We start from the raw sequence: 12,082 nt of genomic DNA, 5'->3' as shown, positions 1-12,082 counted from the left end.
TTGTGGGGTAGTTATACTGCCCTGGCATTCTAGGGGCCCAAATGTGTGGTAAGGAGTTTGAAATCAAATTCTGTAAAAAATGACCTGTGAAATCCGAAAGGTGCTCTTTGGAATATGGGCCCCTTTGCCCACCTAGGCTGCAAAAAAGTGTCACACATCTGGTATCTCCGTACTCAGGAAAAGGTGGGGAATGTGTTTTGGGGTGTCATTTTATATATACCCATGCTGGGTGAGAGAAATATCTTGGCAAAAGACAACTTTTCCCATTTTTTTATACAAAGTTGTCATTTGACCAAGATATTTATCTCACCCAGCATGGGTATATGTAAAAAGACACCCCAAAACACATTCCTCAACTTTTCCTGAGTACGGGGATACCAGATGTGTGACACTTTTTTGCAGCCTAGGTGGGCAAAGGGGCCCATATTCCAAAGAGCACCTTTCGGATTTCACTCCTCATTTTTTCCTGAATTTGATTTCAAACTCCTTATCACACATTTGGGCCCCTAGAATACGAGGGCAGTATAACTACCCCACAAGTGACCCCATTTTGGAAAGAAGACACCCCAAGGTATTCCGTGAGGGGCATGGCAAGTTCCTAGAATTTTTTATTTTTTGTCACAAGTTAGTGGAAAATGATGATTTTTTTTTTTTATTTTTTTTTTCATACAAAGTCTCATATTCCACAAACTTGTGACAAAAAATAAAAACTTCCATGAACTCACTATGCCCATCAGCGAATACCTTGGGGTCTCTTCTTTCCAAAATGGGGTCACTTGTGGGGTAGTTATACTGCCCTGGCATTCTAGGGGCCCAAATGTGTGGTAAGTAGGTAAATGACCTGTGAAATCCGAAAGGTGCTCTTTGGAATGTGGGCCCCTTTGCCCACCTAGGCTGCAAAAAAGTGTCACACATCTGGTATCTCTGTATTCAGGAGAAGTTGAGGAATGTGTTTTGGGGTGTCTTTTTACATATACCCATGCTGGGTGAGATAAATATCTTGGTCAAATGCCAACTTTGTATAAAAAAATGGGAAAAGTTGTCTTTTGCCAAGATATTTCTCTCACCCAGCATGGGTATATGTAAAATGACACCCCAAAACACATTCCCCAACTTCTCCCGATTACGGAGATACCAGATGTGTGACACTTTTTTGCAGCCGAGGTGGGCAAAGGGGCCCATATTCAAAAGAGCACCTTTCGGATTTCACAGGTCATTTTTTACAGAATTTGATTTCAAACTCCTTACCACACATTTGGGCCCCTAGAATGCCAGGGCAGTATAACTACCCCACAAGTGACCCCATTTTGGAAAGAAGAGACCCCAAGGTATTCGCTGATGGGCATAGTGAGTTCATGGAAGTTTTTATTTTTTGTCACAAGTTAGTGGAATATGAGACTTTGTATGAAAAAAAAAAAAAAAAAAAAAATAAGCATTTTCCACTAACTTGTGACAAAAAATAAAAAATTCTAGGAACTCGCCATGCCCCTCACGGAATACCTTGGGGTGTCTTCTTTCCAAAATGGGGTCACTTGTGGGGTAGTTATACTGCCCTGGCATTTTCCAGGGGCCCTAATGTGTGGTAAGTAGGTAAATGACCTGTGAAATCCTTAAGGTGCTCTTTGGAATATGGGCCCCTTTGCCCACCTAGGCTGCAAAAAAGTGTCACACATGTGGTATCGCCGTATTCAGGAGAAGTTGGGGAATGTGTTTTGGGGTGTCATTTTACATATACCCATGCTGGGTGAGAGAAATATCTTGGCAAAAGACAACTTTTCCCATTTTTTTATACAAAGTTGGCATTTGACCAAGATATTTCTCTCACCCAGCATGGGTATATGTAAAAAGACACCCCAAAACACATTCCCCAACTTCTCCTGAGTACGGCGATACCAGATGTGTGACACTTTTTTGCAGCCTAGATGCGCAAAGGTGCCCAAATTCCTTTTAGGAGGGCATTTTTAGACATTTGGATACCAGACTTCTTCTCACGCTTTGGGGCCCCTAGAATGCCAGGGCAGTATAAATACCCCACATGTGACCCCATTTTGGAAAGAAGACACCCCAAGGTATTCAATGAGGGGCATGGCGAGTTCATAGAAATTTTTTTTTTTTGGCACAAGTTAGCGGAAATTGATATTTTTAATTTTTTTCTCACAAAGTCTCCCGTTCCGCTAACTTGGGACAAAAATTTCAATCTTTCATGGACTCAATATGCCCCTCACGGAATACCTGGGGGTGTCTTCTTTCCGAAATGGGGTCACATGTGGGGTATTTATACTGCCCTGGCATTCTAGGGGCCCTAAAGCGTGAGAAGAAGTCTGGAATATAAATGTCTAAAAAATTTTACGCATTTGGATTCCGTGAGGGGTATGGGGAGTTCATGTGAGATTTTATTTTTTGACACAAGTTAGTGGAATATGAGACTTTGTAAGAAAAAAAAAAAAAATTCCGCTAACTTGGGCCAAAAAAATATCTGAATGGAGCCTTACAGAGGGGTGATCAATGACAGGGGGGTGATCAATGACAGGGGGGTGATCAATGACAGGGGGGTGATCAGGGAGTCTATATGGGGTGATAACCACAGTCATTGATCACGCCCGTGTAAGGCTTCATTCAGACGTCCGGATGCGTTTTGCGGATCCGATCCATCTATCAGTGCATCCGTAAAAATCATGCGGACATCTGAATGGAGCTTTACAGGGGGGTAATCAATGACAGGGGGGTAATCAGGGAGTCTATATGGGGTGATCACCACAGTCATTGATCACGCCCCTGTAAGGCTTCATTCAGACGTCCGGATGCGTTTTGCGGATCCGATCCATCTATCAGTGCATCCGTAAAAATCATGCGGACATCTGAATGGAGCTTTACAGGGGGGTAATCAATGATAGGGGGGTAATCAATGACAGGGGGGTGATCAGGGAGTCTATATGGGGTGATCACCACAGTCATTGATCATGCCCCTGTAAGGCTTCATTCAGACGTCCGGATGCGTTTTGCGGATCCGATCCATCTATCAGTGCATCCGTAAAAATCATGCGGACATCTGAATGGAGCTTTACAGGGGGTAATCAATGACAGGGGGGTGATCACCACAGTCATTGATCATGCCCCTGTAAGGCTTCATTCAGACGACCGGATGCGTTTTGCGGATCCGATCCATGTATCAGTGCATCCGTAAAAATCATGCGGACATCTGAATGGAGCTTTACAGGGGGGTGATCAGGGAGTCTATATGGGGTGATAACCACAGTCATTGATCATGCCCCTGTAAGGCTTCATTCAGACGTCCGGATGCGTTTTGCGGATCCGATCCATCTATCAGTGCATCCGTAAAAATCATGCGGACATCTGAATGGAGCTTTACAGGGGGGTAATCAATGACAGGGGGGTAATCAATGACAGGGGGGTGATCAGGGAGTCTATATGGGGTGATCACCACAGTCATTGATCATGCCCCTGTAAGGCTTCATTCAGACGTCCGGATGCGTTTTGCGGATCCGATCCATCTATCAGTGCATCCGTAAAAATCATGCGGACATCTGAATGGAGCTTTACAGGGGGGTAATCAATGACAGGGGGGTAATCAATGACAGGGGGGTGATCAGGGAGTCTATATGGGGTGATCACCACAGTCATTGATCACGCCCCTGTAAGGCTTCATTCAGACGTCCGGATGCGTTTTGCGGATCCGATCCATCTATCAGTGGATCCGTAAAAATCATGCGGACGTCTGAATGGAGCTTTACAGGGGGTTGATCAATGACAGGGGGGTAATCAATGACAGGGGGGTGATCAGGGAGTCTATATGGGGTGATCAGGGGTGATTAGGGGTGATCAGGGGCTAATAAGGGGTTAATAAGTGACGGGGGGGTGTAGTGTAGTGTAGTGGTGCTTGGTGGGACTTTACTGAGCTACCTGTGTCCTCTGGTGGTCGATCCAAACAAAGGGGACCACCAGAGGACCAGGTAGCAGGTATATTAGACGCTGTTATCAAAACAGCGTCTAATATACCTGTTAGGGGTTAAAAAAAACACATCTCCAGTCTGCCAGGAGATCAACTCTCTTACCTTCCGTTCCTGTGAGCGCGCGCGTCTGTGTGCGCGCGTTCACAGGAAGTCTCGCGTCTCGCGAGATGACGCGTATATGCGTGACTGTGCGCAGCGCTGCCACCTCCGGAACGCGATCCTGCGTTAGGCGGTCCGGAGGTGGTTAAACAAGACAACGACCCTAAACACTGCTCAAAATCCACTAAGGCATTTATGCAGAGGAACAAGTACAACGTTCTAGAATGGCCATCTCAGTCCCCAGACCTGAATATAATTGAAAATCTGTGGTGTGACTTAAAGAGAGCTGTCCGTGCTCGGAAGCCATCAAACCTGAATGAACTAAAGATGTTTTGTAAAGAGGAATGGTCCAAAATACCTTCAACCAGAATCCAGACTCTCATTGGAACCTACAGGAAGCATTTAGAGGCTTTAATTTCTGCAAAAGGAGGATCTACTAATTATTGATTTCATTTATTTTTTGTGGTGCCCAAATTTATGCACCTGCCTAATTTTGTTTAAACAATTATAGCACACTTTCTGTAAATCCAATAAACTTCATTTTTTACTTCTCAAATATTACTGTGTGTGTCTCCTATATGATATATTTAACTGACATTTTTTATCATAACAACCAACGATTTATACAGGAAAATCATGACGATTAACAAGGTTGCCCAAACTTTCACATCCCACTGTACCTGCATGTTTATAGGCTGCATAGCAGCCAACAAACGTGCGGGGAGGATACTCGAGCATAGCGCTGGTGCACACACGGTATTCGGCTGAACACCACGATGTGCCGAGCATGCTCGCCCAACACTACTGTACAGCACTTAGACTAGGCCACCATAAAAAGGCGACAGCCTATCCTAAGGCCCCTTAGTGAATGCCATAAAAACGTGTATTGGCAATTGCTAAGGGGTTTATTTCAGAATCCCTGGTGGTCTTGAGCAATGAAGGCATTAAAATAAGGGTTCCTAGTGGTCTACCATGGTGAAGGGGTTAAGTTCAATGTAAATGGTGGTCTAGGACAGTGGGGGAGGTTAAAGAGCTCCTTGAGATTGGAAATACCTTTTGATACTGCCACACAAGGTGCACGGATAAATAAATAAATAAAAAATCACCCGTCACTTATGCTCTAGTTCCAGTGCCAAGCTCCCTTTTCCACCGCTTCCAGTCCCTGTTGGACTAGAAGTGTGATGTGACATGTACACACACTCGTCACCACTGCAGCCCAGTCAATGGCTTCACCGGAGACTTGTGCACATGGCAACTGCCAGCTCTGAGGCGATTGGCTGGAGGTGTTGATGTGTGTGTAGATGGCGCATTAGACTTCCAGTCTGGCATGGACTGGAAACAGAGAAGAGAGCTTGGCACTGAAGCCAAAGCACTTATGACAGGTAAGTCTTTTATTAACCCCTGCACTCTGCCTGGCAATATCTAAAGGAGTTATTGGTCTCGAGAACCATTTTAATCCCCCACATTTCTCTAGACCACCCTATCTCAGAGAACCATTTTAATTCCAGTATTCATGGTGGTCTAGAGTAGTAAATGGGTTAATATAAAGATTCCTGGTGGTATGGGGCAATGAAAGGTTTAAAGTTAATTTCCCTAATGGAGAATAGTGGAAATACATAACAAAATTACATTTTATACCAGCTATAATGGAAAGGCTGCACAGCTCTCTGTCTGATAAAAGTTATATTGATGAGAAGGGCTTGTGCTTTCCCTTATTTAGGGGGCCAGATGCAACTGTGAGCCCCAGAGCTATGATGCTGTAAATGATACTAATACTTTTTGTTTGTGTTAACAATTTTATGCAAATTGCATTGTTTCTCACTGCTTCTTATATCTTAGAAAAGGTTTGCTTTTGTTCCAAAAACAGAATCGTGTTTCCAGTTTATCCTCTACCACTTTCAGTTATCACTGCTTTGCAGACTGAAATCCATCAGAGAGCTGCACTGAAGGCTAAATTTGTAGCCCCAATCTTTACCTGACTGATCCAGGGCGGATCCAGGGTGCGAGCAACGGGGCAATTCCCCCCCCCCCCCAGCTGGCGGCGCAGCCCTGGTGAAAAGTGGGTGGCGGCGGCAGGGCACAGGGTGATGAGCGCTTCCATTGTGGAAGCAGTGGTGGATCCAGAGCCTGGTCTCGGGAGGGGCACTTCCAGATTATTTTCCGTCCGCCGCCACAAAACAATGATGAGCAGACTACACAGTGTAGAGGTATACTGTATATTGTGTGGCACAGTGTATAACAAACATATTTCACAAGAAAACTTACAATTACTTGGCTTTGCCCTTGGGGATCTCGGACGCCACTTCAACACATTGGTCGGGGGCTCGGTGGAGCTGATGTTGTGTTTTATCCTAATGAGAAAGATTTAATAATAAGGATTTGGAGAAGGGGCAGAGGGATAAAAGAGCAGGGAGAGGCTGGTGCTGCTACTAGGGGGCTCATACCATGGGGGAGTCATAAAGCCCACCATAATTCCCCCCCAGTAGAAATAATTCTCCTTATAATGTGTGCAAAAAAATTGCAGAAAATACCCCCTTGTAATGCCCCCAGTTGAGCTAATGTCCCCATAGTGCCCCAAAATGTGCCAGTATAAAATACCCCTTCTTAGTGCCCCCAGTAAATGACCCCATAGTACTCCTCTCCCCCCTTCCCCATAGTACCCACCATAATGTGTCCCAGTATAAAATGCCCCTATACAGAGCCCCCCATATAAAATACCCCTTCTTTGTGGCCTCAGTAGATGCCCCTATAGTGCCCACCAATAATGTGCCAGTAAGAAGTGCCCCCAATAATGTGCCAGTAATAAGTGCCCCCAAAAATGTGCCAGTAATAAGTGCCCCCAATATTGTGCCAGTAATAAGTGCCCCCCCAATAATTTGCCAGTAAAATGTGCCCCCATAGATGCCCCCAATAATGTGCCAGTAAGAGGTGCCCCCATAGAAGCCCCCTAATCATGTGCCAGTAACAAGAGCCCCCCCATCATGTGCCAGTAACAAGAGCACCCCCAATCATGTGTCAGTAATAAGAGCACCCCCCATCATGTGCCAGTAATAAGAGCACCCCCATCATGTGCCAGTAATAGGAGCACCCCCATCATGTGCCAGTAACAAGAGCCCCCCATCATGTGCCAGTAACATGAGCCCCCCATCATGTGCCAGTAACAAGTGCCCCCCCATTATGTGCCAGTAACAAGAGCCCCCTATCATGTGCCAGTAACAAGAGCCTCGACCCCCCATTATGTGCCAGTAACAAGAGCCTCATCCCCCATCATGTGCCAGTAACAAGAGCCCCCCCTTCCCCCTATCATGTGCCAGTAACAAGATCCCCCCTTCCCCCCCCCCCACATTAGGTGCCAGTAATAGTATTGTTCATATTTAAAAAAAAACTGTTATACTTACCTCCATGTCAGCGATGCGATGCAGGCCTCTTCCGGCCTGTGTCCCGCTCTGTACGGCTCAGGTGGCGCGATGACGTCGTCGCGCCTCCTGCACCGGCCTCTGATAGGCTGCCGGCTTAGTGCTAGAAGCCTATCAGAAGAACAGGGAAGGGACACACCTCTCTCTCCCCTGCCGCAGCACAGCCATCTGTATCGCTGTCCTGAGGACGGCGATACAGATGACTATGGAGATGAGCGCTTCCAGGGGTGTATATAGTTTTATGGGAAAAGATTCAGTAAAACTTGTAATTTATACATTGAAACCTCTGCTCTTTCTGAGTGCAATTGTACGGGTTAAGCCGTCTTATCAGTGACTGACAGCTGTCTTTGAATGTACGCTTACACATATAATGTTATCAATCACTAAGTTTCCACCCGCATGTACAACTGAAGTCAGAAAGAGCAGAGATTTAAATGTATAAATTAACAGTAAAACAATATATCAATCTGCTCCCTCTCCCCCCCCCCCCCCCCCTCCGCTCTATAACATGCTGCCTGCAGATGGCACATCATTTTGTAATGACGGGTTCTCTTTTAATCATAATTTAGCTTAAATAAGTGTTTATGAGGTGTCAGGATGTGAGCGATAAGGGTTACAAATCTAGCCAACAGAGAACCTCACTAACAGATTTCAGATTTAGTTTGCAGAGAACATAGAAACTGAAGTCTGTAGAAGACAAACCATTGAAACTTTTTAATAAAGACTAAATGGAAAATGATCTTTAGCCCAAAATATGTAACATAGTATCATAAATTATAAGGCCGAAAAAAGACATCTGTTCATCCAGTTGTTATCCTGCACGTTGATCCAGAGGAAGGCAAAATATCCCCTGTGAGGTAGAAGCCAATTTTTCCCACGTTAGGGGGAAAAAATTCCTTCCCGACTCCAATCAGGCAATCAGAATAACTCCCTGGATTAACGACCCCTCTCTAGCAGGCTCGGACTGGCCCACAGGGGTACAGGGGAATCCCCCGGTGGGCCCCTGAGCAAGGTGGGCCCCTAGTCTCCCACCCCCTGCACAAGTGGCACATAACACATTAGATTTAGTACACTACATACATATCTTCAATGTTTAGCACATCAACCAGCTTATGTTCATATAAAAAAAAATGTTACATTATTTATTATATTTGAATGTATCCGTACGGTGGGCCCCCAAAATAAATTTTACTGGTGGTCCCTAGGTACCCCAGTCTGACACTGCTCTCTAGTGCCTATAACCTGAAATATTATTACACTCCAGAAATACATCCAGGCCCCTCTTGAATTCCTTTATTGTACTCACCATCACCACCTCCTCAGGCAGAGAGCTCCATAGTCTCACTGCTCTTACCGTAAAGAATCCTTTTCTATGTTTGTGTACAAACCTTCTTTCCTCCAGACGCAGAGGATGTCCCCTCGTCACAGTCCTGGGGATAAATAGATGATGGGATAGATCTCTGTACTGACCCCTGATATATTTATACATAGTAATTAGATCTTCACTTAGTCGTCTTTTTTCTAAAGTGAGTAACCCTAATGTTGATAATCTTTCAGGGTACTGTAGTCCATCCATTCCAGTTATTACTTTAGTTGCCCTCCTCTGAACCCTCTTCAGCTCTGCTATGTCTGCCTTGTTCACAGGAGCCCAGAACTGTACACAGTATTCCATGTGTGGTCTGACTAGTGATTTGTAAAGTGGCAGGACTATGTTCTCATCACGGACATCTATGCCCCTTTTGATGCAACCCATTATCTTATTGGACTTCGCAGCAGCTGCCTGACACTGGTTTCTACAGCTTAGTTTGCTGTTTATTAAAATTCCTAGGTCCTTTTCCATGTCAGTGTTAGGTCTCATGCACACGACAGTGTTTTTTCACTGTCAGTGATTTGGCTTCAGTGGTCCGTGTCCGATTTTGCTTCAGTTGTGTTTCTTTGTGTCTTCCTTTTGAAAAAATCGGACACGGACGCGGACACGGATGACATACCAGTTGTGCATCTGTTTTTTTTGACGGATCCATTGACTTGAATGGGTCCGTCCTCCATTTTCCACTGACAAGAATAGGACAGGTTATATTTTTTTGACGGACTGGAATCACGGATCACGGACGCCGAGAAAAAACGGAGGACTATCAGTTTTTTTTCACAGCTCCATAGAAATGAATGGGACCTCCGCTAAACTGTGAAAAATGACTGAACGGACGCGGATGCACACAACGGTCGTGTGCATGAGGCCATAGCCGGTGTTTTACCATTTAGTATGTACGGGTGATTTGCATTATTCCTTCCCATGTGCATAACCTTACATTTTTCTGTGTTAAACCTCATCTTCCACTTCTCTGCCCAAGCCTCCAATCTATCCAGATCCATCTGTAGCTGTATATTGTCCTCTTCAGTGTAAATTACTTTACACAGTTTAGTGTCATCTGCAAAAATTAATATTTTACTGTGCAAGCCTTCTACAAGATCATTAATAAGTATATTGAAGAGAATAGGGCCCAATACTGACCCCTGAGGTACTTCGCTAGTGACAGTGACCCAATCTGAGTGTGTACATACAGATGTTTTCTCCCAGTCCGAGCATTCTCATTTTATATACTAACCTTTTATGCAGTCCAGTCTCAAATGCTTTGGAGAAGTCCAGATATACGACATCCATTGATTCACCGCTGTCAAGTCTAGAACTTACCTCCTCAAAGAAACTGATTAAATTCGTTTGACATGACCGATCCCTCATGAATCCATGCTGATATGGCGTTATTTGCTTATTTTCATTGAGGTGCTCCAAGATAGCATCTCTTAGAAAACCTTCAAACAGTTTACCCACAACAGATGTTAAACTTACCGGCCTATAGTTTCCGGGCTCTGTTTTTGGACCCTTTTTGAATATTGGCACCACATTTGCTATCCGCCAATCCTGTGGAACACTCCCTGTCATTATAGAGTCCTTAAATATCAGAAATAAGTTTCTGGCTATGACATTACTTAATTCTCTTAGGATACAGGGGTGTATGCCATCCGGTCCTGGCGATTTGTCTATTTTAATCTTTTTAAGATGCCGCTGTACTTCTTCCTGGGTCAGACAGGGCACTTTTAATGGGGAATTTACTTTTACATTCTGCATATCATCTGACAGTTTATTTTCCTTAGTGAATACAGTGGAGAAAAAAATATTTAATAGCTTTGCTTTCTCCTCATCTCTGCAACTCCCCCCTCATTAATCTGTAAAGGGCCGACACCTTCAGATTTATACTTTTTACCATTTATATAATTGAAGAACATTTTAGGGTTAGTTTTGCTCTCTTTCAATCTCTCGGTCTCTAGTTTGGCTGCCTTTATTTGTTTTTTACATAATTTATTTTTTTCCTTATAGTTTTTCAGTGCTTCCTCGCTACCCTCTTTATTGCGTTCTTTACATTTCTATTTATCCACATAGTTTTTTTTCTTGTTCCTTAACCTTTTATTCCCAAAAGGTATGTACCTTTCACAATGAGATTCTAGGATGCTTTCAAAAATATCCCATTTTGTGGCTGTATTTTTATTTTTGAGGACTTTTTCCCAGTTAGTTAGTCCTATGGCCTCTCTTAGTTGGCTAAATTTAGCTTTTTTGAAGTTTGGTATTTGCAATACTAGAAAAATGCCCCAGAGATGTCCATAACCTTTAAAGTATTGTAACTAAAATCTGATATATTTTTTTCTATAAATAAAGCAAGTTTTGAGAGAAGCTGATGAAAAAAATGGTAATGGATAAAAACGTATACTGTAAATTTATCATATCCATATATTTTCTATTAGTTTAATTATATAACATGTATAATTACTTCAATAAAATAGATCCAGTGATTTTAATAAACCATGCTCTAAAAGCAAGCAATGTTATATGACTGCAGTAAAATATCTTTATGAATATTTTTAAACTTACACTTCCAACTATTTTATGTTAAACAAAATTTGGAATAATTACTTACAAATCTTCAAATATAACAATATAGTGCAAAGCAATGAGTATGGTTAGTATAAGGAGCTGCAAGCTAATGAAGGAAACATGATTTTAATAAAGTGTTTTTTCAGGATTTATTTATTGATGACCTAACCTTTGGATAAATTATCAATATCAGATTAGCAGGGGAGAAGTACTGCAGTAACCAAGTAAAGCCACTACACAGTGGATGGAGATACCTAATTCTGGTGCCCAGTTCCAGTGCTGAAACGTGTGCAAATAGCTGACAGTGGGGGTACTGAGATTTGGACCATCACCAACCTAATAGGGCATCAACTAGGAAGTCTGGGACAATCCCTTTTGTAATGTTAGTACTAGAGATGAGCGAATCGAATCTGACTAAGTGGAATTCGATCCAAATTTTAGGAAAAATTTGATTTGCAACGAATGCAAATTTCCTCACGCTTCGTGATAACGAATCATAGTTTTTCCTAAAATGGTGGCTACAATGGCGGCTACACGTGTGAGGACATGGGGCAAGGAACTCTGGAAAGGCGGGCTGACCCATAATGCCATGCATGCAGCCAATCAGGTAGCCAGCCAGCCCTGTGATGTGACACCCCTATAAATACGGCGGACATCTTAGAGTCAGACAT

The sequence above is a fragment of the Bufo bufo genome, chromosome 2 (assembly GCF_905171765.1).
Source record: "Bufo bufo chromosome 2, aBufBuf1.1, whole genome shotgun sequence".
Classification (NCBI taxonomy): Eukaryota; Metazoa; Chordata; class Amphibia; order Anura; family Bufonidae; genus Bufo; species Bufo bufo.
Note: the sequence above shows the minus strand (reverse complement) of the source record.